The 23,479-nt window shown below is 38.6% G+C and overlaps 1 long non-coding RNA gene across 2 annotated transcripts in view; it reads left to right on the top strand.

The window, feature by feature from the left end:
* Positions 1-23,257, top strand: part of LOC143679031 (uncharacterized) — a 59,739-nt gene extending 36,482 nt beyond the window's left edge. Inside the window, exons 3-6 of one of the 2 annotated variants that reach the window (XR_013173524.1) lie at positions 15,422-15,498; positions 15,926-15,998; positions 21,453-21,830; positions 22,956-23,257. This is a non-coding gene — a long non-coding RNA (uncharacterized LOC143679031). The remainder of the gene's footprint in view (positions 1-15,421; positions 15,499-15,925; positions 15,999-21,452; positions 21,831-22,955) is intronic. The other variant, XR_013173525.1, reaches the window with a different exon arrangement.
* Positions 23,258-23,479: the final 222 nt, after the last annotated feature.

Raw genomic sequence — 23,479 nt, 5'->3', positions numbered from 1 at the left:
CAGCAGCAGATTGGAACTGAAAGAAAAAAGAACAAATGAACTCAAAGATAAGACAATTGAAATGATTCAGGCTGAGATTCAGAATAAAACAAGAATGAGAAAAAGTGCAAAGAGTATAAGATACGTTTAGGTCACCATCTAACATACTAATGTATGCATTGTGGATATATCAGAAGAAGAAAAAAAGAAAGGAGCAGAAAGAATATTCAAGTAAGTAATGGCAGAAAACTTCCCAAATATAATGGAAGGCATGAATTTACATATTCAAGAAATCCAATGTGCTGGTTTGAAGCTATTATGTACCCCAGAAAAGCCATGTCCTTTAATGTCATTCCAAATTGCTGAGTGGAATCTTTTTTGTTGTTTCCATGGAGATGTGACCCACCCAATTATGGGTGGTAACTTTTGGTTAGATGGAGACTTGTCTTCACCTGTGGGTGGGATTGCTTACTGAAGCCCTTTAAGAGGGAATATTTTGGAAAAAAGTTTTAGAGCCACCAGAGCCAACAGAACCAACAAAGTCCACACAGCCAGAGAACTCTGGAGATGAAGAAGGAAAATGTCCCAAGGGGAGCTTCATGAAACGAGAGGCCTGGAGAGAAAGCTAACAAACATTGCCATGTGTCCTTCTAGCTGAGAGGAAACCCAAAACTTCATTGGCTTTTCTTGAGTGATGGTAACCTCTTGTTGGTGCCTTAATTTGGACATTTTCATGGACTGAGAACTGTAAACTTGGCCTAATAAATTCTCCTTTTAAAAAGCCATTCTGTTTCTGGTATATCATATTCTGGCAGCTTTCAAACTAGAACACCCAACAAACACCAAACAGGAAAGATATGAAGAGAACCAAGTGCAGACACACAGTGGTCAAAGTACCCAATGCCAAGGACAAGGAAAAATTCAAAAGCTGCAAGAGAAAAGAAAAGTGTTATGTACAAGGGAGTCATAATGTTATGGGCAGATTTCTTACCAGAAAAGATGGACACAGAGATCAGTGGAACAAAAAAATTTAAATTACTGAAAGACAGCAATGCCAATCAAGATTTTAATATTCAACAAGATTGTCTTAAAAATGAGGATGGGATTAAGATTTTCCCAGATACACAAAAGCTGAGGGAGTTCATCACTATTAGATATGCTCTACAAATAATACTAGAGGGAGTTCTTCAGACTGAAAAGAAAGGACAGTAGACAGTGGATCAAAGCAGTATAAAGAAATAATGAAATTTGTAAAGGTAGCTATGTGGTTATTTATAAATGCCACTACTATTTTACTATATTTTTAAAGTTTGTAAGTCCACTTTTTACTTCATACAGGTTCTAAAATGCAAATGCATAAAAAGACAAGATAAATCTATGATTTTGAATTTACAATGTATAAAAAGTATAATTTGAGTGAGCTACGGGGGCTCAGCATGGCAGGCCACAGTGGCTCAGCAGGTATAGCTGCCATGCCAGAGACCCAGGTTCGATTCCTGATGCCTGCCCATGCAAAAAAAAAAAAAAAGTACAATTTGTAACAAGTATGACATAAAGGTGGGGAGATGGAGAAGTAGAGGAACAGTATTTGTGTATGCTATTAAAGTTAAGTTGATATCAAGTCAAACAAAATTGTTATAGATTTAGGATGTTGAATTTATGCCCCACGGTAATCAGAAAGAAAATATCTGAAAAATATTTATAGAAGGAGATGAGAAGAGATAAGAAATGGTACACTACAAAAAAAAATCAAGTATATATTAATGTAGGCATTAATGGAGGAATAGAGGAACAAAAGGTATAAGAGTTACAATGACCAGATCACAAAATATCTGATGAAACTCCCGCATTATCAATTGTTACTTTAAATGTAGAGGGGTTACACTATCCAGTCAAAGGCAGGGTGTATTGGTTTGTTAATGCTGCTGGAAATGCAATATACCAGAGATGGAATAGCTTTTTTAAAGGGAACTTACTATGTTGGAAGTTTACAGTTCCAAGCCCACAAAAATGTCCAAATTAAGGCATCCAGGGAAAGGTACCTTGACTCAAGGAAGGCCAATGGGTCTGGAACACCTCAGTCAGGTGGGAAGAAAGGTGATTGGCATCTGTTGGTCATTTCGCTTTTGATTTCAAACAGCTTTCTTGGGGGCATTTTCTTTCTGCATCTCCAAACATGGGGGTCTCATGTTGGCTCTGTTGGCTCTGAAGCTTTTTCCAAAATGGTTCCCTCTTAAAGGACTCTAGTAAGTGACCCCACCTTGAATAGATGAAGACACATCTCCATGGGAACCACCTACTCAAAAGGTCCCACCCACAGTTGGGTGGGTCATATCTCCATGAAAACAACTTAATCAAAAACATCCCATCCAAGAATATTGAATCAGAATTAAAGAACATGACTTTTCTGAGGTACACAACAGTTTCAAACCAGCACACAGAGATTGGCAGAATGAATTAAAATATGACTCAATTGTATGCTGTTTACAAGAGACTTACCTTAAGTTTAAACACAAGATAGCTGAAAGTGAAATGATGGAAACTATCTTTCATGCAAATAACCAAGAGAGAGCCATACACATATCAGGAGAATTAGACTTTAATTCAAAAACAGTTATGAGAGACAAAGAAGGTCACTATATACTGATAAAGAGATCAACACAACATGAAGACATAACAATTATAAATATGTCTGCATCTAACAGCAAACTCAAAATATATGCAACATATATTGACAGATTTGAGGGGTAAAGTAGAACAGTTCAATAGTCTATACCTCAATAGTAGCAGACTTTACAACTTTTGATAAATGGATAGAACATTTAGAAAGAAGACCAATAAGGAAATAAAAGACCTGAATTATACTACAAACCAATTAGACCTAATAGACCTATATAGAACCTTTCACTCAAGAGCAGCAAAACACACATTCTTTAGTGCACATAGGTCATTAACCAGGACAGACAATATTTTAGGTAACAAAACAAGTCTCAATAAATAAAAAAAAATTGGATCATTTGATGTACCTTTTCCAACCACAATGAAATGAAACTAGAAATGAACAAATAAAGGAAGAACTGGAAAATTCACAAATATGTGGAAATTACCCACCATACTCTTTAACAACCAATGTGTCAAAGAAGAAATCACAAGAGAAATTAGGAAATATTTTGAGATGAATGTAAATGAGGCACAATATACCAAAACTTATGGAATACAATGAAGGGAGGGTTGAGAGGAAAATTTATAACCCGAAGTACTTGCATTAAAAAAAAAAGAAGAAACATCTCAAATTAAAAACCAAAAACATCACAACCAGAGGATTCAGAAAAGGGAGAGCAAAAGAAACACAAAGTGAGAAGTAAGGAAATACAAAGATTAAAGTGGTGATAAATGAAATAGAGATTTTTTTTTAAATAGGGAAAATCAATAAAACCAAGAGTTGGTTCTTTGAAATGATCTATATAATCAACAAGCTTCAGGTAGACTGAGAAAGAACAAAAGAGAGAGGATGCAAATAACTAAAACTGGAAATGAATGGGGAGGGACATTATTATCGACCCCAAAGAAGTAGGATTTCACGAACGTTATAGAAGGAGATGAGAAGGGACTAAAAATTAGATAACCAAGAGGAAATGGACAAATTACTGGAAACACACCAACTACCTACACAGACTCAATAAGAAATAGAAGTTCTTAAGAGACCAATAACAAGAGATTGAATTAGAATTCAAATACGTCCAAACAAAGAAAAGCCCAAGATCAGACAGCTTCATTGGTAAATTTAATAAACATTCCAAGAAGTATTACCACAAATCTTGTTAAAATTCTGCCAAAAAATTGAAGAGAAGAAAACATTTCCAAATTCATTCTGTGAGGCCAACATTAACCTACTGCCAGAGTCACAGAAAGATACCAAAAGGAAACAAAATACAGACCAATAATCTTTATGAATATGATGAAAACATCCTCAACAAAATATTAGCAAACCAAATCCAGCACACATTATAAGAATTATGCATCATATGATCAAGTGGAATTTATCCCTGACAGAGAAGGGTGGTTCAACAAAAGAAAATCAATTAATGTAATAGACCACCTTAATAGAATGAAGTATAAAAAAAAGCATGATAATCACAACTGACATGGAGAAGGCATTTGATAAAATCCAGCACCTTGATAAGAATGCTTCACACAGTACGAATAGAAAGAAACTTCCTCAACATGATAAAGGGATATATGAAAAGCCTACAGCTAACTTCATATTATATGGTGAAAGACTGAAAGCTTCCCCTCTATGATCAGGAACAAGACAAGGAATCCCATTGACACCACTGTTTTTCAAAATTGTACTGGAAGTTCTAGTCAGAGCAATTAAACAAGAAAAATAAGAAAAGGCATCTTAATTGGGAAAAAAGTAAAAAAAACCTTTCTCTATTTGCAGATGATATTACACTATATAGAAAATCCTAAAAACTCCATTATGATGCTATAGGAACTAATAAACAGATTCAGCAAGGTGGTGTATTACAAGATTCACATGCAAAATCAATAGTGCTTCTGTACACTAATAATGAACAATCAGAAGAGGAAATGAAGAAAAATTCCATTTACATTATAACTAAAAGAATAAAATATCTAGGTGTAAATCTAACCAATGATGTAATGGATTTGTACATGGAAAACTGCAAAACACTATGGAAAGAAATCATAAGAGACCTAAGTAAAGGAAAGGAAAATCTGCATTCATGAATTGGAAGATTAAATCTCATTACAATGCCAATTTAAAGATTCATTTCAATCCCAACTATAATTCCAAAAGTCTTCTTTGCAGAAATGGAAAAGCCAATCATCATCAAATTCATACAGTAGAATAAAATGCCTGAATAGTCAAACCCCCCTTGGAAAAGAAGAATGAAGTTGGAGGAGTCATGCTTCCTGATTTCAAAACTTATTACAAAGCTACAATAATCAAAACAGCATGGTAGTGTCGAAAGGACATTCTTACAGACCATTGAAAGGTAATTGAAAGTTCAGAAATAAACCCTCACATCTATGGCCTATTGATTTTTGACAAATGGTGCCAAATTAACTTAATGGGTAAAGAATAGTCTCTTCAACCAATGGTGCTGAGAAAGCTGGATATCCAAATGTAAAGAATGAACATGTACCCCTACTTCACACCATATATAAAAATTAAATACAAATAGATGAAGACCTAAATATAAGCTTCAAAATGATAAAAGTCCTATAAGAAAACATAGGGAAGCATCTTCAGGACCTTATATTGGGCAGTGGTTTCTTAGACTTTACAAAAAAAGGAGGGACAAGAAAAGAAAAAATAGATGAATGGGACTTCATCAAAATGAAAAACTTTTGTGCATCAAAGGACTTCATCATTAAAGTGATAAGATGATCTATAGAATGGGAGAATATATTTGGGCATCACATATCCAATAAAGGTTTAATATCCAGCATGCATGAAGAAATTATGCAACTTAACAACAAAAAGACAAACAACCTAATTTTAAAAATGGTCAAATGATCCATTTGACATTTCTCCAAAGAAGGTATGCAATAGCAAAAAGCACACGCAATGATGTGCATCATCCTCCATCATTAGGGAAATACAAATTGAAACCACAGAAGATATCATTTCACATCTATCAGAATGTCTACTTTAGAAACAATGAAAAATAACTCTGTTAGAGAAGATTGGAGAAATAGGAACTTTCAATCCTTCTAGGTGGGCATGTAAAGTGGGTGCAGCTGCTGTGGAAAACAGTCTGTCACTTCTCAGAAAGTTGAATTACTACCTGACCCAATAATCCTACTTGTTGGAATACACCCCAAAGAATTGAAAGTAGGGACTTAGACAGTAATTTACACACCAACATTCATGGCAGCGTTGTTCACAACTGTCAAAAGATGGATGCAACCCAGGTGTCCATCAACACATGGAGGGATAAACAAAATGCAGTATATATATACATATATCAAGGAATATTATTCAGATGTAAAAAGGCATGAAGTTTTTATACATGTACCAACATGGATCAATATTGAAGACATTATATTGGTTGAAATAAGCCAAACAGAAAAGGATAAATATTGTATGATCTCACTGAAATGAAATAATTAGAATGAGAAAACTCATGCAGTCATTAATCAGGATATAGGTTATTATTTACCAGGGGCAGGAGTGGGGATAGCAAATGGGAAGTTGGCCCTTAATCGGTATAGAGTTTTTGTTTGAGGTCATAGAAAACTTTTAGTAATGGATGGTTGTGATGGTGGCACCATATTGTGAATGTAATTAACACACTGAATTATTTATTTGAATATGTTACTAAGAAGAAAATTTTTTTAAACTGTACAAACAAGCAGTGAACCTTAATGTAAACTATGGATTATACTTAATAGTGCAATTATATTAATCTTATTTCATGAATTGTAGCAAAAGTACCACACTAATGCAAATTGTCAATAACAGGGAAAACTGTGTGAGGGGGTATAAAGGACCTCTGTATTTTTTGCATGATTTTTCTGTAAATCTACTATTTTTATAATAAAAACTTAATCAATTGAAAAAATACCCATATACCCACATACCCAGCTTAAGAAATAAAATACAGGAGACAATTTTTACCAAACTATCAATGAGGACAACCTGGAAAAACTACAAAATTAGAGTGATTTTCTTATGTTAAAGTCATCAATTATCTGAGGATTCAAAGAATTCTTAATAAACTAAATCTGGAAAGAGATTTGCCCTGCCTTAGAGAGAAGGATTGTATAACTGCTTTGTGCTCTAAGGGAACGGTACAAAAAGGAGTGAACCTACCTTAGAAGGGGCAATGAGAAACCAACCCCACTCTTAATGTACTTTTCATGGTTGCATATGGACTGACATGGGCCAGGATTTTTTTTTTTTTTATTAATTAAAAAAAGAATTAACAAAACAGAAATCATTCCAATCTACATGTACATTCAGTAATTCTTAATAACATCACATAGTTGCATATTCATCATTTCTTAGTACATTTGCATCAATTTAGAAAAAGAAATAAAAAGACAACAGAATAAGAATTAAAACAATAATAGAAAGAAAAAAAAACAAAAAAAACAAAAACAAAAAACCTATACCTCACATGCAGCTTCATTCAGTGTTTTAACATAATTGCATTACAATTGGGTAGTATTGTGCTATCCATTTCTGAGTTTTTATATCCAGTCCCGTTGTACAGTCTGTATCCCTTCATCTCCAATTATCCCTTCTCTTTTTTTTTTTTTAATTAACGGAAAAAAAGAAATTAACCCAACATTTAGAGATCATACCATTCTACACATGCAATCATTAATTCTTAACATCATCACATAGATGCATGATCATCATTTCTTAGTACATTTGCATTGGTTTAGAAGAACTAGCAACATAACCGAAAAAGATATAGAATGTTAATATAGAGAAAAAAATAAAAGTAATAATAGTAAAATCAAAACAAAACAAAACAAAACAAAACAAAAACCTATAGCTCAGATGCAGCTTCATTCAGTGTGTTAACATGATTACTTTACAATTAGGTATTATTGTGCTGTCCATTTTTGAGTTTTTGTATCTAGTCCTGTTGCACAGTCTGTATCCCTTCAGCTCCAATTACCCATTATCTTACCCTGTTTCTAACTCCTGTTGGTCTCTGTTACCAATGACATATTCCAAGTTTATTCTCGAATGTCCGTTCACATCAGTGGGACCATACAGTATTTGTCCTTTAGTTTTTGGCTGGATTCACTCAGCATAATATTCTCTAGGTCCATCCATGTTATTACATGGTTCATAAGTTTATCTTGTCTTAAAGCTGCATAATATTCCATCGTATGTATATACCACAGTTTGTTTAGCCACTCTTCTGTTGATGGAGATTTTGGCTGTTTCCATCTCTTTACAATTGTAAATAATGCTGCTATAAACATTGGTGTGCAAATGTCCGTTTGTGTCTTTGCCCTTAAGTCCTTTGAGTAGATACCTAGCAATGGTATTGCTGGGTCGTATGGCAATTCTATATTCAGCTTTTTGAGGAACCGCCAAACTGCCTTCCACAGTGGTTGCACCCTTTGACATTCCCACCAACAGTGGATAAGTGTGCCTCTTTCTCCGCATCCTCTCCAGCACTTGTCATTTTCTGTTTTGTTGATAATGGCCATTCTGGTGGGTGTGAGATGATATCTCATTGTGGTTTTGATTTGCATTTCTCTAATGGCCAGGGACATTGAGCATCTCTTCATGTGCCTCTTGGCCATCCGTATTTCCTCTTCTGAGAGGTGTCTGTTCAAGTCTTTTTCCCATTTTGTAATTGGGTTGGCTGTCTTTTTGTTGTTGAGATGAACAATCTCTTTATAAATTCTGGATACTAGACCTTTATCTGATATATCATTTCCAAATATTGTCTCCCATTGTGAAGGCTGTCTTTCTACTTTCTTGATGAAGTTCTTTGATGCACAAAAGTGTTTAATTTTGAGGAGTTCCCATTTATTTATTTCCTTCTTCAGTGCTCTTGCTTTAGGTTTAAGGTCCATAAAACCGCCTCCAGTTGTAAGATCCATAAGATATCTCCCAACATTTTCCTCTAACTGTTTTATGGTCTTAGACCTAATGTTTAGATCTTTGATCCATTTTGAGTTAACCTTTGTATAGGGTGTGAGAGATGGGTCTTCTTTCATTCTTTTGCATATGGATATCCAGTTCTCTAGGCACCATTTATTGAAGAGACTGCTCTGTCCCAGGTGAGTTGGCTTGACTGCCTTATCAAAGATCAAATGTCCATAGATGAGAGGGTCTATATCTGAGCACTCTATTCGATTCCATTGGTCGATATATCTATCTTTATGCCAATACCATGCTGTTTTGACCACTGTGGCTTCATAATATGCCTTAAAGTCAGGCAGCGTGAGACCTCCAGCTTCGTTTTTTTTCCTCAAGATGTTTTTAGCAATTCGGGGCACCCTGCCCTTCCAGATAAATTTGCTTATTGGTTTTTCTATTTCTGAAAAATACGTTGTTGGGATTTTGATTGGTATTGCATTGAATCTGTAAATCAATTTAGGTAGGATTGACATCTTAACTATATTTAGTCTTCCAATCCATGAACACGGTATGCCCTTCCATCTGTTTAGGTCTTCTGTGATTTCTTTTAGCAGTTTTTTGTAGTTTTCTTTATATAGGTTTTTTGTCTCTTTAGTTAAATTTATTCCTAGGTATTTTATTCTTTTAGTTGCAATTGTAAATGGGATTCGTTTCTTGATTTCCCCCTCAGCTTGTTCATTACTAGTGTATAGAAATGCTACAGATTTTTGAATGTTGATCTTGTAACCTGCTACTTTGCTGTACTCATTATTAGCTCTAGTAGTTTTGTTGTGGATTTTTCCGGGTTTTCGACGTATAGTATCATATCGTCTGCAAACAGTGATAGTTTTACTTCTTCCTTTCCAATTTTGATGCCTTGTATTTCTTTTTCTTGTCTAATTGCTCTGGCTAGAACCTCCAACACAATATTGAATAATAGTGGTGATAGTGGACATCCTTGTCTTGTTCCTGATCTTAGGGGGAAAGTTTTCAATTTTTCCCCATTGAGGATGATATTAGCTGTGGGTTTTTCATATATTCCCTCTATCATTTTAAGGAAGTTCCCTTGTATTCCTATCTTTTGAAGTGTTTTCAACAGGAAAGGATGTTGAATCTTGTCGAATGCCTTCTCTGCATCAATTGAGATGATCATGTGATTTTTCTGCTTTGATTTGTTGATATGGTGTATTACATTAATTGATTTTCTTATGTTGAACCATCCTTGCATACCTGGGATGAATCCTACTTGGTCATGATGTATAATTCTTTTAATGTGCTGTTGGATACGATTTGCTAGAATTTTATTGAGGATTTTTGCATCTGTATTCATTAGAGAGATTGGTCTGTAGTTTTCTTTTTTTGTAATATCTTTGCCTGGTTTTGGTATGAGGGTGATGTTGGCTTCATAGAATGAATTAGGTAGTTTTCCCTCCACTTCGATTTTTTTGAAGAGTTTGAAGAGAATTGGTACTAATTCTTTCTGGAACGTTTGGTAGAATTCACATGTGAAGCCATCTGGTCCTGGACTTTTCTTTTTAGGAAGCTTTTGAATGACTAATTCAATTTCTTTACTTGTGATTGGTTTGTTGAGGTCATCTATGTCTTCTTGAGTCAAAGTTGGTTGTTCATGTCTTTCCAGGAACCCGTCCATTTCCTCTAAATTGTTGTATTTATTAGCGTAAAGTTGTTCATAGTATCCTGTTATTACCTCCTTTATTTCTGTGAGGTCAGTAGTTATGTCTCCTCTTCCATTTCTGATCTTATTTATTTGCATCCTCTCTCTTCTTCTTTTTGTCAATCTTGCTAAGGGCCCATCAATCTTATTGATTTTCTCATAGCACCAACTTCTGGCCTTATTGATTTTCTCTATTGTTTTCATGTTTTCAATTTCATTTATTTGTGCTCTAATCTTTGTTATTTCTTTCCTTTTGCTTGCTTTGGGGTTAGCTTGCTGTTCTTTCTCCAGTTCTTCCAAATGGATAGTTAATTCCTGAATTTTTGCCTTTTCTTCTTTTCTGATATAGGCATTTAGAGCAATAAATTTCCCTCTTAGCACTGCCTTTGCTGCGTCCCATAAGTTTTGATATGTTGTGTTTTCATTTTCATTCGCCTCGAGGTATTTGCTAATTTCTCTTGCAATTTCTTCTTTGACCCAGTCGTTGTTTAGGAGTGTGTTGTTGAGCCTCCACGTATTTGTGAATTTTCTGGCACTCTGCCTATTATTGATTTCCAACATCATTCCTTTATGGTCCGAGAAAGTGTTGTGTAAGATTTCAATCTTTTTAAATTTGTTAAGACTTGCTTTGTGACCCAGCATATGGTCTATCTTTGAGAATGATCCATGAGCACTTGAGAAAAAGGTGTATCCTGCTGTTGTGGGATGTAATGTCCTATAAATGTCTATTAAGTCTAGTTCATTTATAGTAATATTCAGATTCTCTATTTCTTTGTTGATCCTCTGTCTAGATGTTCTGTCCCTTGATGAGAGTGGTGAGTTGAAGTCTCCAACTATTATGGTATATGAGTCTATTTCCCTTTTCAATGTTTGCAGTATATTCCTCACGTATTTTGGGGCATTCTGATTCGGTGCATAAATATTTATGATTGTTATGTCTTCTTGTTTAATTGTTCCTTTTATTAGTATATAGTGTCCTTCTTTGTCTCTTTTAACTGTTTTACATTTGAAGTCTAATTTGTTGGATATTAGTATAGCCACTCCTGCTCTTTTCTGGTTGTTATTTGCATGAAATATCTTTTCCCAACCTTTCACTTTCAACCTATGTTTATCTTTGGGTCTAAGATGTGTTTCCTGTAGACAGCATATCAAAGGATCCTGTTTTTTAATCCATTCTGCCAATCTATGTCTTTTGATTGGGGAATTCAGTCCATTGACATTTAGTGTTATTACTGTTTGGATAATATTTTCCTCCAGCATTTTGCCTTTTGTATTATATATATCATATCTGATTTTCCTTCTTTCTACACTCTTTTCCATATCTCTCTCTTCTGTCTTTTTGTATCTGACTCTAGTGCTCCCTTTAGTATTTCTTGCAGAGCTGGTCTCTTGGTCACAAATTCTTTCAGTGACTTTTTGTCTGAGAATGTTTTAATTTCTCCCTCATTTTTGAAGGATAATTTTGCTGGATATAGGAGTCTTGGTTGGCAGTTTTTCTCTTTTAGTATTTTAAATATATCATCCCACTGTCTTCTAGCTTCCATGGTTTCTGCTGAGAAATCTACACAAAGTCTTATTGGGTTTCCCTTGTATGTAATGGATTGTTTTTCTCTTGCTGCTTTCAAGATCTTCTCTTTCTCTTTGACCTCTGACATTCTAACTAGTAAGTGTCTTGGAGAACGCCTATTTGGGTCTAATCTCTTTGGGGTGCGCTGCACTTCTTGGATCTGTAATTTTAGGTCTTTCATAAGAGTTGGGAAATTTTCAGTGATAATTTCTTCCATTAGTTTTTCTCCTCCTTTTCCCTTCTCTTCTCCTTCTGGGACACCCACAACACGTATATTTGTGCGGTTCATATTGTCCTTGAGTTCCCTGATACCCTGTTCAAATTTTTCCATTCTTTTCCCTATAGTTTCTGTTTCTTTTTGGAATTCAGATGTTCCATCCTCCAAATCACTAATTCTATCTTCTGTCTCTTTAAATCTATCATTGTAGCTATCCATTATTTTTTCTATGTTTGCTACTTTATCCTTCACTTCCATAAGTTCTGCGATTTGTTTTTTCAGTTTTTCTATTTCTTCTTTATGTTCAGCCCATGTCCTCTTCATGTCCCCCCTCAATTTATCGATTTCATTTTTGAAGAGGTTTTCCATTTCTGTTCGTATATTCAGCATTAGTTGTCTCAGCTCTTGTGTCTCATTTGAGCTATTGGTTTGTTCCTTTGACTGAGCCATATTCTCAATCTTTTGAGCGTGGACAGTTATCTTCTGCTGCTGGCGTCTGGGCATTTATTCAGATTTCTCTTGGTGTTGGACCCAGCAAGGTTGTAATATTTTTCTGTGAAATCTCTGGGTTCTGTTTTTCTTATCCTGACCAGTAGGTGGCGCTCGTGGCACACGTTTGTCTGCGGGTCCCACCAGTAAAAGGTGCTGTGGGACCTTAAACTTTGGAAAACTCTCGCCGTCCTGGGGATTCGCTAGCCGAAGCGGCTTGAGCCGGCCCGGGGTCCGAACGCAGGGAGGGTTGCTGGTCGCCGCAGCCAGGGAAAGAGCCCGTCCGAATTTCCTAGTCGGCCCTGGGCAACAAGCGTGGCGGGAGGGCGCCAGCGGCAGCGGCCCGCCCGAGAGAGTGCATGTTCCCCGGGAGTCACGGGGTCACCGTTCTCCGCGGCCTGGGGGTTTCTGATCCAATTCTCTCAGTTGGTCCGGGGGCTGCGCGTGGTGTGGGCGCCAGTCGCCTTGGTTTCAGGGGACCACCTCTCCAATTCTCCCAGCCGGCCCGGGAAGGGGGAAGGGAGTAACTCCGGCCGCTTGCCACCCCGCCCGGTAAGGCCCGCGCGCCCCCGCGATCTCACCCGAGCTGCTTCTCTCAGCCAGCCAGCCGTTCCAGGATGGGGTACGCTGTCTTTTTTTATCTCTGTTGTGGCTTTGGGCGCTTTCTGTATCGTTTCTACTCCCCTAGTAGGTGTCCTGGAGAAGAAACTAAGATCCGCGCGTCTTACTAAGCCGCCATCTTCTGGAGAACCTCTGGGCCAGGATTTTGAAGAGCCCCAGACACAATATAGTCTACACCCTTCCACCAACTCCTTTCCATGGAACTTTCACTGAGTACATTAAGTCAATGTGCTGAAAGCTGGGGAAGGGGCAGAAGGGTTGAGGAATACTCCCCCCTTGGGTATCAGGGTTCTTCTCTAAGAGCACGGCAGGCACTCAGCTGGGGAGAAGGCAAAATAAATCAAAGAAATGTCTTTCAGTTCCACTATAGTGGAATTACTATTCTAATTACACGTGTAATGGCCCAATGAAGTCAGGGGCCAGGAGAGCAGAATGGGTAGTTCTCCCATGATATAGAGAGCAGCATCAGGGTGGGGGAGCAAAGAGAACTCCCCAGTGACACCCCAAAAATGACAGCCATGCTACAAAGGAGAAGTATTCCACAATTTGTATAGTGTCTAGAGAGATTGTCAGATAATCACTGGTGCACAGATTCCAAGCCTTACTGAAGGGAAAGCCCTAATCCCACCCTTAGCATTATTGAAAACTTTGTTAAATTTTTCAAATATGGCAAATTTGATTTGAATATAACTAAAATTTCAATGAGGCGCAGAACTAGATCAAGTACAAATTTTACTCTATCCCCTAACACTCATCACCTGACATAGAAAGAAATAAGACTTTTTTCTGGGAACTGATACTATTATTTCAGTCTTTACTTCTCTTTTACACATGATGTCTGATGTACAATAAAATTGTAAAACATAGGAAGAAGAAAGAACATATGAGCTATAATAAAGAGTCAGTAGAAGCAGACCCACAGACAGTCCAGGTGTTACAACCAGCTGACAAGGGCTTTAAATTAATTATGATAATCATGATAAATGTATGAAATACTTCAGTAGAAAAATGAAAAGTATAAGAAAGAACTATATGGAAATGTAATAAATGAGAAATGTAATACAGAAGTAAGGGGTTTATTCAACAGACTGAGTAGCAATCTGGATATAGCAGAAGAATGCATCAATGAACTGGAGTATAAATTGATGTAATTATACAAACTAAAAATCAAAGTGAAAAAAGAATAGAGCAAAACAAGAAAAATGAGAATTGTGAGACAATATCAAGTGATCAAGAATACGCATCATCAGAGAATACATGTAATAAAGAACATATATAATTTATTATACATATAATAAAGAGTAAATATAATTGAATACATGCATACATATAATCAGAGTCTCAGAAGAAAAGTATCTATTGGTCATCTGTTTATCAATATTCATATGGATAAAGAATAGAAATAAAGATAGATGTGTGTGTGTATATTAATACGTTTCCTAGTTTTGCCCACCGAGAGGACCTAGAAGCGATGACACTCCAAGAACAATGAAAACACCTAGTTCCTAGAAGTTGCTTTCTACAAAGCATTCTCCACTAAAATAAAACAGGGCTCCTTGTAGACATAACAGATTTCGGGACTGGATCAAGGAAGGTGCATGATGAATCTAAAACATCTTCATGCATCAGAAAGTAAAGGAAGTGCTGATAGAGGTATGATAGAAGGATGAAAGAACCTGTTTGTGTGAACTTCTACTTACCAAGTCTGGGATGATTGAATATCAAGATAAGTAATGCTATTAACGGGTTATTTACTGAATAAAATAGGAATCCATATAAGTGAGTGAATGAATGATGGAAAAGCTCTATCTTATGGTAGAATGCAAACTAATAAATGTAGAGTAACAGGAATTAGAAAAATGACCATTTCACAACCATAAGATCATCGATAGATGTTAAAGCTAGTGGATGAAAGTTTGAATAGGAGCAAGATATTCATGTACTCTCAAAGCATCTCTCCACAAATTAATTAATAATCAATAAGTATAAAATACTTATTAGTTAACTTTACAGTGGAGACACCAGGTAAACTCCATTTAAGCAAATGATAAAAGTTAACTTCAACCGTAAATAGGACAAAGAGACATTGTGTGCTTCCTGGTATGTTTCACTGAGAATGTGGTATCACTTTTGTGGTGTTCTTACAAACATACATACCCTAAATATAATTAGGTGGAAACATTAAATAGATCCAATTTGAGGGTTATTTTACTAAGTAACCGACTTCTACATGACAATGATTTTTTACAGAAGCAGCCAGATGAGCTGCCAGCTTCCATCTCACTTTAATGTATACGTGGGAAGCATTCAATAGGGATAAACCAAAGGTAAGAAGGTTTGGGGAATACCCCTTTTTTTCTCCATACATTTTTAGCATCAATTAAGGACTTGCTTTGTGGTTAATGACTTTCTTCTATGAAATAAAAAATAGTCTTAAGAAAGTTAAACTTCATATTCTCCCTCCCTTAGTATACATTTCTCTAATCAGAATTAGACTTTTCTTTTGAATATTTATCTTGGAGTTAAGAACTGAGAGAACATTTTTTTTCTTTTGAATTAACTTTTTTTTGGATAATGCTGTTAATATGGAGCACATGGCATTTAGGAGGAAGAGGGAATCTAATCAGAGAGTAAGAAGTTTTGGGTCATGGAAGGGTAGCCATAAGATACCTCATCCTCCAATAGTTACAGATGGAGGGAATATTGAAGATTGGGTGGAGAGAAGCCCTAACCAAAATTTTTGCCTTGTTTCAGTTTTTTTGTGGACTCAGCTATCTGCCTTCATGCCCTGGAGAATGAGCTAAATGGCCGGCATCTATAGGGAGAGGTAATGGCTGGTTCCTTATAAAGAACTAGTGGCGGTCAAGATAGTTTCCAAGGGCATAAATGGTGAGGCTGCAGCAGTCACCCATCCGATCAGCATGCTACAGAAAATCATTCTCATCTATGAGTGGTTGCTGCCCTATGAGATACATGCAGCTGGAAAAGTCATCTGGGTCTCAGGAAGACTTTCCCCAAAGCCACAGATGCTGGTTGTTCTATTGCCTCAGAAATCTGGCCTCTCTATGCTATCTGATCTCCCAGAGGCCAGGCCCTGAAAGGAAAACTCTCTCAGAATGGACTGGGACTTTGAAGTCTCATATAGTTCAAACAAAACAGAAAATATTTGCGCTGCAATCACTTAATAATATTTCCTAAAGAAATTGTTCTCAGCAAAGCCTAGGGAGAGAAAAGAAAACATTTTTAGAATGCTTTGCTGTGTGGATATAGCTTTTAATTCCATTGTCCTCTCAGATCCAAGGAGAGAGGACCATGTAGGAATGGCTTTGGGTAGTTGTGTGTATTGCATGGTGGGGCCTCAGGGCAGAATAAAGACCCACAATTACAGATTATGGTTCCAGCAAAACGATTTACTAAATGAGAATGTTGTCCATGCCCTAGAACTGAAACGATTCATGTTTAGGAAGTTGGGGCTCGCAAAATACATTTAAGCATCATTTGGGGATGGGTTAGAGTGATTGTCATCTAAGTTTGGCTGAGACTGGCCCAGTTTCAAAATGGAAAGTCCCATGGTGTGGGGACCCCCTGAGTCCAAGGCAAGCCCACATAGTTGGCCACCCACCCAGTGGGTCAGCCTACATGATTTATAAGGCTTTTTTCCATCTCTAATATTCTTGTATGCTGTTGCTTGTAGATGTGAGTCCAGTGTTGCCTTCATAAGCTCTGGGCCTGGTATAATTGAAACAATAATAGTAGTACTAGTGTGGTCTAGAGGGCAGAGTATTGGACTGGGAATCGGTGGTTCTACCAATAAATGAACTGTGTGACTTTGGGAAAAATCTCTTTTCTGAGTTTTTTTTTAAACCCGAACAAAGGAGCACGCATGGATATCTCATAAGATTCTTTCCAACTCTACCATTCTATGGCTTTTTTTCTATGAATTTAAACTATCTCATGTGAGTCGTGAGAAGATACTCTTGCATTCCAGTCTTGCGCTTATTTGTTTGTACGTGAAGGGGGAGTGGTCTGTGGAGAAAGAAGTGGGGAGAATAAGTGTGTAGAGAAAGAAATAGAGTGCAGAAAGAATAGAAATGAAATGAGAAATTCTGAATGTTTCTTCCAAGGATTTCAGAGGACATATTCTAAATCTATTCACTTATCACAGTGTTCCTTCTAGGACATGGCAACCAAGTTTCCACCATCCTCACCCCACCTCCAACTTCCCGTCGCCAATTTAGTCCCAGAGGAAAATAAGTTTGTTTAAGGTGTGTCTTCCAGGCTGTTCTGTTTTTGTGCCAGGCTGTGCTGTGTATAGTGCATCCTTAGTTAGAGTAACTGCAACTTTCTCCTTTCAATTTGAACCAAAGAGAGGAGCATTATACCGTACAAAGGAAAACACCATAGATAAGGAATAATTTTCAGGCTCCTGCCCGTCTTCCAACTCATTGTCCAACCTTTAGCATTGTTGACGATCTCAGATACGGGTTCAATACAGCAAGGGGAAGTCAATGCTACACCTTAAAAATTAATTGTTCAAGTACTAGGTCATTTCAGAGTAATGCACCGTGAAATTATGTTATTCTCCAGAAGAATTTCCATAAAGTTTAACATGCCATGACACATTCTTTTTCCGTTGGAGATAGATTTTATTTTTAAGTACATAAAGAGAGTCTTTTGAGTCCAGGGGTGTGTGTAAACCTTGCTGCGGACAAAGCAGAACTTGCTAGCCACAGCTTTCAGAGCGGCCGAGGCCTGCGATGGCTGCCAAAGAAGACCCCATTATCGAGGCAGCGCCCATACAAGTGCAGCATGGCGGGTGTCTGCCGAACAGAGCGCGGCAGAAGTCATTAGTCTTGGAGCTTTTTTACTGTTATTCACAGTGGGATAATGAGATTATTGGAGTATTTTTTTTTCCTAATGAGAATGAGACAGAATACCTTGGTCTCTAAATGATTTAGTCACAGAGGGAACACATCGCTCTTCTCTTGATTGCTGTCAAATGCTGGAAAATTGGAATATTATACTGATATTTATCGTGATGGGCAATCTTTTTCCTGCCTTCTCAGTGTCAAATGAGATGGGAAAAATATTTGTCTGAAAAGCAAACTCCTTTACAAGGTTTATAGAAAAGAAGACAGATGAAGATGTAGGATAGGAAACCGGGGGCGGAGGCTAGAAGGAGGGTAATTGGAGGATGGTTTTTTACTAGCTGTTCTTTTCTTTTCCTTTTTTTCCCCCCTCCCCCATCGGTAAAGCTATCACCCTATTTTAATTTCCCACAGACTTCTCTTCTAGCTAGCTCGCCAGCGCTTGGGGCTAATTAGAAATTGTTTAGATTCAGAATAGAAGGTTAATTTCAAGGGGAAATGGGTTTGTGTTGGTCTGGAGGTCATTAGTGGCAGCTAGTTAATTTGTACTTGGGAAGAAGATGCAGAATTCTTTGTAGGGGGAAAGAGGTTTTTGCGGTATTATTCTCAAGAACTTTTCACCTGAGACATGTCCGTCCAAAATCTATGAGGCCAGTCAATATTAATTGGGTGACCTTGTGTACTGATACAAGCCAGGTCATAGGAGGTTTCGCCTCCAAACAGGGCAAAGAAATGTGCAGTTCTCACTCTGGGTGGTACCCCACCCCCAAACCCATCCTCCGAGAAGATCTGAAAAGCCTGGAAAATCAAAAGAATTCACATATGAATCACACCCTGCCATCATCATGTCCCCGTTTCAGAAGGGATATTTCACCGTGTTTCTACATTATAATCAGGAAATTGTCGGGTTCTTGGTATTACAGGTGGAAGAGACCTTGAAGTGTGAGCACTGGTCCCACAATGTGCAGATATGACTGCTCACTTGATTGATTCAGGGATCCTGTAACAAATACAGAATTGCAGGCTCATTGCCTGTGGTCCTGATCCAGTTAGTTGGGGCACGGGCTATTAGTCTCTATTTTAACAGGCTTCCAGGAGATTTTGTTCCAGTCAGTCCTCTGAATTTGGGAACTAATGAAATCCAAAGTCTTCATTATTATACAGAGGGAAGAGGTTTCTTTGGAAGTAAATTGATTTGCCTAAGACAACACAGCTAGCGAGTGACAGAATTAGCACTTGATCCCACATCCAAGTGCCACGGTATTTGCTTGATGCACGTTGGATATGTGTTCTCTTAACTCCTCAGGGACTTGAACTGTGCCTTGCCCATTTCCTACCTTAAAGAGGTCGCATGGGCGTTGCAAGTAATTGACAGCCTTTCAGTATTTTACTCCCTACTCTGTGCCTAAATCTGCAAGGCCTGAGGAGTAATCCTTACTCTCAGAAAACAACCAAGTTTGTTGCAGAGATGAAGTATTTAGGGAAGGACGTAAACCGTGGCTCTTACAGGGAGAGAGGATGCTCTACATGGTTAGAAAAACTGAGGAGGAGGCCAGAAATAGACATTAAAAAACAATAGGAATGAACGAGCCCATGCTTGTTGATGCATTATGCGAGTAAATTTTACACCTGGAAATTTCTAGAAGTAGTTTTACTTTTCATTATCATTTCTTCTGTCATTCTGCATCAAAATGTCCCCTGAGATCAAGACCGTATCTTCTTACCGTAAATTCCAGGAAAGAAAACATTTCTTAGTGCCACGAATGAGGACATACATTCAGTTTAGATATGCTCAAATTCCCTGGCTGAAAATTTCTCCTTTGAAACTCCAAATTGTTACTGTAAGATAAACTTAATAATGTCCTACTTGCAGTATTGATATTTGTCCAAATATTATCACCAAATATGCAGTTTAAGGAAAGAAACCGTATCTCTTGTTCATGTATCCTACCTCAGAAGATTTCTAGATGACCTGGCTTATAATTGGTACCAAATCTGTTTGTACTGAATTAAGTAAGTGAACAAAAAGTACGACAGAGAAGGACTACCTGAGACAGCAAATTGTCTTCTAGTGCATTCTGTAATTTACCCACTTTTTGTCACTTACCGCTTCTTTTGCTACTCTGATGCTCCCCCAGAATTACTCCTGGTTCCCAGATAATGCCTTGTCCTTATCTTTTTTTTTAAATCTGTTTCTCCCTTTTGTATTTTCTTTTTCCTTGCTCACAGTCACCAGTAGGAATATTTCTTAGCTCATTAGCGGGCCAGTGGTCCCTATGGCTGCTGAGGAAGATGGTGCATCAGAATGCAAATTACTTCCTGGTAGGTGAGGCATGGTGTATTCCAGCCATGTTTGATTAGCTTTAAGATAGCCTTCATCAGTAAAACTTCTTATTTATAACCTATCGATGTATCAACAAGGTCAGAGAGCAGGACTGTCCTGAAGTGAGATGCAAATTCCGAAGGGTGAGCACTAATTGTTGCAGTGATTGTTTATTTGTAACGACATAACTACTGTGTTTGTGGCCACACACTCCAGGTTGCTGTGTGGCTAGCCTCCTGGGATCAGGTCAGAGCAAAGTGTGTTTATCAAAACCTAAACTGCCAACAATTGGCAAGAACTTCCTAGAGACTGTGGGGGGACTTGTACCCCAGGGATGCTGAGGGGCACAGGGAAGAGCTGGATTCTGAGTCTGCTCAGGGGGCCCTGTTGGTCTCCTTGGGGTAGTGAAAATACTATATAAGACCCAGTGGTATGGCCCAAATGATCCCAGAGGTAAATGGGATGGGTGTAGCAGATACATAGGAGCCTGGTCCTAGAAAATTAGCATGGAGACTTGTGACTTGATTGTGTGTCTATAGCGGGAAAACCAGGAACAAGGCCGCAGGCCTCCAGGAACATTCCGCGAAGTTAGAACAGGCTGAGACTAAGGATCCGCAGTTTTGGGAAGCAGGTTTTATTAGCTCGTGCGCAGGAGGGCCCAGCTGAGTCACCTCAAAAGTCTGAGCCCCGAACAAAAGGCAACCTAAGCTTTTATAGACTGTACAATATGTTAAAGACAAGGTACACAATTGGCTGATTTAAATTGAGAATGGCCCAGAGCTGAACCGTTGAGGGCCCCCCACCCCAGGAATGTCTTCTTTTGCCTATGTGCATTTTTAGCAGTTCCTGAAGGCTAGGGGAGGGGGTTTCTGTACCAGGAAATGTGCCTTATCTCGCTTGCCTGCAAGGAGAGGGGGTTTGGGGATTTTCCACAGAGAGCACAGCTAAACCAGAAAGAGGGGGAGGCCTGCCTGCTACATGTCCCCTATATTTTGTAAGGACCTGGGACTCTACAGTTGCATAGTTAGTGGTAAACACCTGGCGGGTAATCAATAGCTACTTTTAAAGCAGGCTCTTTTGATTTCCTTAGATGGAGCTGCCAAGAATAGACTACAGTCTCTGTTGCTGACTGGGAAGCAGTGACTTCCTGGCAGCCTGGCTGAGATTACTCCAGAACCCTAAAGGGACCCGGTGCCATCCTTGTCTTGTCTGGAGGATCCTCTCTGTGACACAGGATCAAGGAAGATGAGAGATCCGGGGTTTGTCTGCCATAGCCTCCCCTGGGTACCTCAACATGGAGACACATAGGTCTGTGATTTTCTAGTTGAAACACACTTGGAAGGATCAGCACAAACCGGAATGGTAGTCTGCTCGCCAACCGCAGCAGCTGCACCTCCCCACCCCCACGCCCCGCAGTGGTGACCTACAAGAGTCTGAGCCCCATAGCAGGCCTGTGTTTGGACTTGGGGTGAGTTTTGTTGGCATCACTGGCAGTTCTCCCTGGGAAGGGGAAAGCTGATGCAGGGAAATAATTGAATGTGGGAGAAATGGGTTTCCACCAAAACAATTTGCTCATTTTTTTGAACAATTTCTGTATACATTTTTTAAGCAGATTTATGGCTAGTAAAAGTGCTGGCTGGACAAAGCTCCCTAATGCTGTGTGTTTACTTTTTCTCCTCTTAAGTTTTCAAACCTCTCTAGGCATTTAGTCTGTTTGACGTAGACGGGTGGAGAAGTGTAGGTAGCTGGATTCCCAGTTAACTGCAGTAAAGGCTTTGCTGGCTGCAGCCTGCCCCTCCTGGCCAGTTCCAGCCCCTCGGGGCCCATGCTGCGGGCATAGCACCAGATGGAGGGAGGGAAGGCAGAGCCGAGAACATCCTCACAAAGAGGAGCCAAGGCCCAGGGAAAAGAAAGATTCTGCTGGACCAGTTGGACAAGAGCCCAGCTCAGAGTAATTCCCCACATTTGGGGAAAATAAAATCACAAACGAGAACAGCAGGGGCCAAGAACCAGCTGGAGACAAAGGGGTGTTAGCTTTGGGGTAGGGGCTGTGAGAAGAGGAAGGCTCTGACGAGATGTTCAAAAGTCTGGCCTGCCCTGAACAGCTGCCACCGAGCTCAGGTCCCAGAACGTTGTCACGGGTTCAGAGAGCCATGCGCATGCCTCAGCCCAGAACCTGGGAAGACAGATGAGACAAGAAAGGCCCCAGGCTTCCTCCAGCTGTCCCCATCTTTTAGCCTTTCCTACCTATCCCAGGTGGATTAAGAATTAAGGCCCAAATCGCTAACCTTAAGCAAGGGATAGTAAGAGGAGGAGAGAGAGGAGGGGATATGACCCTGGGGTTTTGAGACCAAAGTGTTTCAGAGCCAAGGATGCTCCTCACCTCCCCCCCATCCCCTGCACAGTCTCTCCGCCAGCAGCTGAAATGGCTTTTCTGGAGGTTTGGTTGTTCACTAAACTTCCCAATGGCAATAGACATAGAAATCAAGAGCAGGGGCATGGTCTTCGGTTTGGCCACCTGTGTCCTGGTGTGTATGCTACTTGCTGTTTCCTGTTTCTGATTAGCAAACCATCACTGCTTGCATTCTGACAGATCTTTCACCCTGTGAGATCACATGGCGTGCTCCAAGTCAGAGAGTGTCTCCCTGCTGCCTATTACCCCACAGCTCAGAAGATTAAAGACTTCTTCCTCCTCCACCCCCTTCCAGAAACAAGAGGAACAGGAAGTGCCATTTAGTCATTTCTTTGCATTTACTGGTTTTCATCTCTTGATCTGACTTGGAGCATCAGAGGTATTTTCCTCCCTGGATAAAGACGGGCAGGGCTTAAAAAAAGCAGAGAGTCTCAATGTGTGGAAAAATGTTAGTCTCTTAAAGCATATTATGCAAAAAATAAATACACATACATAAATACATATCTATAAATGAAATATTCATACAGTATTTGAAATATTTGTATAACGCTTTGTATTCTAAAAGCGTTTCTGTATCTATTATCACACTTGATGTGATTCACATGATAATCTGGTAAGATATATAACATTAGAATCCTCATTTTACAGAAAAAGTTAAAGTTCAGAGAAGTTGTGACTTGTGTAAGGTCACATAGCTCCTGGGT

The sequence above is a fragment of the Tamandua tetradactyla genome, chromosome 4 (assembly GCF_023851605.1).
Source record: "Tamandua tetradactyla isolate mTamTet1 chromosome 4, mTamTet1.pri, whole genome shotgun sequence".
In the NCBI taxonomy this organism is placed as follows: Eukaryota; Metazoa; Chordata; class Mammalia; order Pilosa; family Myrmecophagidae; genus Tamandua; species Tamandua tetradactyla.
Note: the sequence above shows the minus strand (reverse complement) of the source record. Positions and strands in the feature narration are given on the sequence as shown.